At 35.6% G+C, this 5166-nt stretch overlaps 1 non-coding gene across 1 annotated transcript; it reads left to right on the top strand.

Moving 5' to 3' along the window:
- Positions 1–4566: 4566 nt before the first annotated feature.
- On the top strand, positions 4567–4673 carry LOC136221076 (small nucleolar RNA R71). The gene has a single exon (XR_010684867.1). It is a non-coding gene; the product is annotated as a small nucleolar RNA R71 (small nucleolar RNA).
- The last annotated feature ends 493 nt before the right edge of the window (positions 4674–5166 follow it).

Raw genomic sequence — 5166 nt, 5'->3', positions numbered from 1 at the left:
CCATTAACTTTAAAACGAACTCCGTTAGGACCTTCCAGTTCTAAAGAACCATAATCGAATGTTTTGACGACTAAATATGGTCCTATCCATCTGGACTTAAGTTTTCCTGGAAATAAACGAAGTCGTGAATTAAATAACAACACTTTATCCCCAACATTAAAGTGTTTGACTTTAATTTTGGCATCGTGCCATTTTTTCACTTTTTCTTTATAAATCTTTGCGTTTTCGTAAGATAGATGGCGTAACTCATCTAACTCATTTAAATCGAGCAAACGTTTCTTACCTGCTTGTCGTAAATCAAAGTTAAGTTCCCTAATAGCCCAATAGGCTTTATGTTCTAATTCAACTGGCAAATGACATGCCTTCCCATACACTAAGCGGTATGGAGTCATTCCTATTGGTGTTTTAAATGCAGTACGGTATGCCCATAACGCATTATTTAGTTTACAAGACCAATCTTTTCTTGAAGATGAAACTGTTTTTTCTAGAATCCATTTGAGTTTTCTATTTGATATCTCCGTCTGACCATTTGACTGAGGATGGTATGGCGTAGACACGCGGTGGCGTACTCCGTATTTTTTCATAAGCGTTTCAAAACTTCGGTTTATAAAATGAGTACCGCCATCACTAACGATGACTCTTGGACAACCAAATCTACAAAATATATCGTCAAGAAAATTAACGACAACTTTAGAATCGTTCGTCGGGGTTGCAATTGCTTCAACCCACTTTGAAACATAATCAACGGCAACTAATATGTAAGTTTTACCAAAAGAAGGGGGAAAAGGTCCCATGAAATCTATTCCCCACATATCGAAGACTTCAACTTCTAATATGGTTGTGAGGGGCATCTCATCTTTTCTTCCTAGATTTCCTGTTCTTTGGCACTTATCACATCGAGTAATAAATGAACGGACGTCTTTAAACATCGTAGGCCAAAAGAAACCACATTCAAATATTCTAGATGCTGTCTTGTTAGCTCCATTATGTCCTCCATAAGAGCTAGAATGGCATTCCGACATTATGGATTCATATTCATTTTCACCAACGCATCTCCTAATTATCCCGTCACCACAAGTCTTGAACAAAAAAGGATCTTCCCAAAAATACTGTTTAATGTCGAAGAAAAATTTCTTCTTTTGTTGGAAATTTAATCCTTCCGGAACAATATTGGCTGCAAGATAATTTGCAATATCCGCATACCATGGCGACATGACACTTTTTATTTGATAGAGATGTTCATCAGGGAAATCATCTCGTATACCGTTAGTTTCACCTATGGGACCGTTCTCATCTTCAAGTCTCGATAGATGATCGGCGACAAGGTTTTCTACTCCCTTTTTGTCTTTTATTTCTATATCAAATTCTTGTAACAATAAAACCCATCTAATTAGACGCAGTTTTGCATCCTTTTTAGCAAATAAATATCTTAATGCTGCATGATCAGTATAAATAATAACTTTCGAACCTAACAAGTATGACCTAAACTTATCACATGCAAAAACTACAGCTAACATTTCTTTCTCAGTTGTGGTGTAGTTTAATTGTGCACTGGACATTGTGTGACTTGCATAATAAATGACATGAAGTTTCTTATCCTTCCTTTGACCTAAAACACATCCGACAGCTAAATCACTTGCATCACACATAATTTCAAATGGTAAATCCCAATCGGGTTTAGCAATAATAGGTGCACTGACTAAAGCTGTTTTTAATGTTTCGAAAGCTTTAACGCAATCTTCATTAAAATCAAAGGTGGAATCTTTCATGAGTAGATTAGTGAGTGGTTTGGAAATTACAGAAAAATTCTTAATAAATCTTCTGTAAAAATCGGCATGTCCTAAAAATGATCTTACTCGCTTAACAGTAGTTGGAGGGGGTAATTTTTCTATTACTGAAGTTTTTGCTCTATCCACTTCTAATCTTTTTTCAGATATTTTGTGACCTAAAACAATTCCTTCGTCAACCATGAAATGACATTTTTCCCAGTTTAATACCAAATTTGTTTCTTCACACCTAGACAAAACTTTATCCAAGTTTTTTAGGCACGAATCAAAAGAATCTCCATAAACTGAAAAATCGTCCATAAAAACTTCCATGATATCTTCAATGAAATCATTAAAAATCGCAGTCATACAACGTTGAAATGTTGCAGGTGCGTTACATAGACCAAAGGGCATTCTCCTATATGCAAATGTTCCGTAAGGACATGTGAAGGTTGTTTTATCTTGGTCATCCGGGTAAATCTATATTTGAAAGCATCTAGAGTAACCATCTAGAAAACAGTAGAAAGCATGACCAGCTATCCTTTCGATCATTTGATCAATGAAAGGTAGAGGAAAATGATCTTTCCTAGTTGCTTTATTTAGATTTCTATAATCTATACAAACTCTCCAACAAGTGGTGGTTCGTGTAGGTATTAATTCACCTTCTTCATTCCTTACAACTGTTATGCCTCCCTTTTTAGGTACACAATGGATTGGACTAACCCATTCACTATCCGAGATAGGATAAATGATTCCATTGTCTAAAAGTTTAGTAATCTCATTTTTGACTACTTCCTTCATATTGGGATTTAGGCGTCTTTGCCTATCCGCTTTAGGTGGCTTATCTTCTTCTAAGTGAATTCTGTGCATTACAATACTCGGATTAATACCTTTTAAGTCTGAAATTTGCCAACTCATACTTCCTATCCTATTTCTAACAACTTCTTTCAATTTCTCTTCTTGAACTTGTGTTAATTTGTTAGAGATAATTATAGGTAGAGAATCGCCTTCACCTAAGAAAGCGTACCTCAAATGACTTGGTAATTCTTTAAGTTCTAATTTAGGTGGAACTATAATTGAAGGTGGAACTGGTCCATCTTCTCGAATCAAAGGTTCTGGGTCCTTATCTTCTAGTTCCTCACTCATTATAGGTTCTATTATTTCTTCTTTCTGAACAATGTCATTTACACATTTTTCAATTAAATCAAGTTTCATACAAGCGAAATCCTCCATAGGATATTTCATTGCTTGATTCATATCAAACTCAATCTTATCATCTCCTATTCTTAAAACTACTTTCCCTTCCGACACATCAACTAGAGCACGTCCCGTGTTCATGAACGGTCTACCAAAGATTAGCGGGCAATTTACGTCATAAGCAAAATCTAAAATAACGAAATCGGTAGGAAAAATAAATTTGTCAACTTTAACTAAAACATCCTCAATTATACCGTATGGTCTTTTAGTGGTTTGATCCGCTAATTGCAAAACCATATTGGTACGTTTGATGTCTTCTTCTAGGCCTAACTTATTAAAAACAGATAATGGCATCAAGTTAATGTTTGCTCCTAAATCACAGAGACAACTGGAAAATTCAATATCTCCCAATTTACACGGAATGGTAAAACATCCGGGATCTTTGAGTTTAGTGGGAAAATTGCTTGACACAATCGAACTGCAATCTTCAGTTAGTGAAATGGATGAAATTCCTTCCCAACTGATTTTCTTTGAAATTAAATCTTTGAGGAATTTACCATAATTGGAAATTTGCGTAATCGCATCCATAAACGTCAAATTAATATGCAAATTTTTAAGTTTGTCTAAAAATGTTAAAAGTTGTTTGTCATAGTCCTTATTGCGGACTTTGTGTGGAAAAGGTGGTTTGGGTACAAAAGTTTTTGTACTAGAGTCAATTGGTGCATCTTTTTGTTTTAATGTATCTTCTTTGGGCTTTGGTAAATCAGTTCTAGGTAAAGTCGAATTTCCGGGCATTTCCGGGCCTAAGTAATTTTTCCCTGAACGAAGAGTGATAGCCTTAACATGCTATTTCGGATTTTCTTCCGTATGGCTTGGAAGACTTCCCTCTTTGCGGGATGGAATTGATTTAGTGAGTTGTCCAATTTGAATCTCCAAATTATGGATGCTAGATGATTGGATTTTAATAAGCTGATCGAATTTATTCTCGATCCGTTTAAAACCATCGTCGTGATTACTTATTTTTCCGCTCATAGCATCAATAAATTTGTCGATTTTAGAAGATAAAGTGCTAATCGTATCTCTTGATTGATTTTGATAATTGGCAGTACGATTTTGATTAGCATTAGTATTATTATTATTATCTCTCCAGTTAAAGTTAGGATGATTTCTCCATCCAGGATTATATGTATTGGAATAAGAGTTATTATTTTGGTTTTGCCCTTGGACAAAATTTAACTGTTCAATTTCACTCATACCTTCGTAGTCCACATCCGTTTGGATTGGGTTACCATTAGGATCATATGGTGCCATAAACCTATCAATTTTGTTCGATAAGGCAGAAAATTGGGCTTGCAACATTGCTACTGGATCAAGATTCACTATACCTTTAACTGATGAAGTTGCTGAGGATGATGGTTTCACTATTGGTACGTGTCCACGTTCCGCGGGCCACATACAGCTGTTGATTGCCATTTCCTCCAAAAGTTCTCTTGCTTGGGCAGATGTTTTCTTCATGAATAACCCTCCAGACATAGCGTCCAATGAACCTCTAGTTGTAGGATTTAGTCCATTGTAAAATGTTTGCATTAAAAGTTCAGCGGGCAATTGGTGGTGTGGGCATAAACGTTGAAGTTCTTTAAAACGTTCCCAAGCCTCATAAAGAGTTTCATTATCATTTTGAGAAAAAGATGTTAACTCTTTAATGACTCTTGCGGTTTTTTCTAAAGGAAAAAATTTTGATAAAAACGCTTGGGCTAATTGTTCCCAAGTGGCAAAAGTTGCGGCTGGCATAGAAGTTAACCATTCTTTAGCCCTATCCTTCAAAGTGAAAGGAAAAAGGTGAAGTTCGATTGCTTCTGCAGTCACATCTGGGATTTTAAAAGTGTCACAAATTTCAAGGAAATTTGTTAAATGGGTGTTAGGATTTTCGTTAGTTAACCCATAAAATGTTACATTATTTTGCAACATATTAAGCAAAGCTGGCTTAATTTCAAATTGATTTGCATTAATTTAGGGTCTAACGATACTATTGGTCACACCGGCCACACCTGGCCTAGCGTAATCCATAAGTGTCGGTGGGTCTGCCATTTTACCAGATTCGGTATTTGTTTTTACTGGGGTTTTGTTTTTGTTTTTGGTTTTGTTTTTGTTTTTGTTTTTGGTGTTGTTTTTGTTCTTCTTAAGTGTCCTTTCAATTTCTGGG

The sequence above is a fragment of the Euphorbia lathyris genome, chromosome 2, assembly GCF_963576675.1.
Source record: "Euphorbia lathyris chromosome 2, ddEupLath1.1, whole genome shotgun sequence".
In the NCBI taxonomy this organism is placed as follows: domain Eukaryota; kingdom Viridiplantae; phylum Streptophyta; class Magnoliopsida; order Malpighiales; family Euphorbiaceae; genus Euphorbia; species Euphorbia lathyris.
Note: the sequence above shows the minus strand (reverse complement) of the source record. Positions and strands in the feature narration are given on the sequence as shown.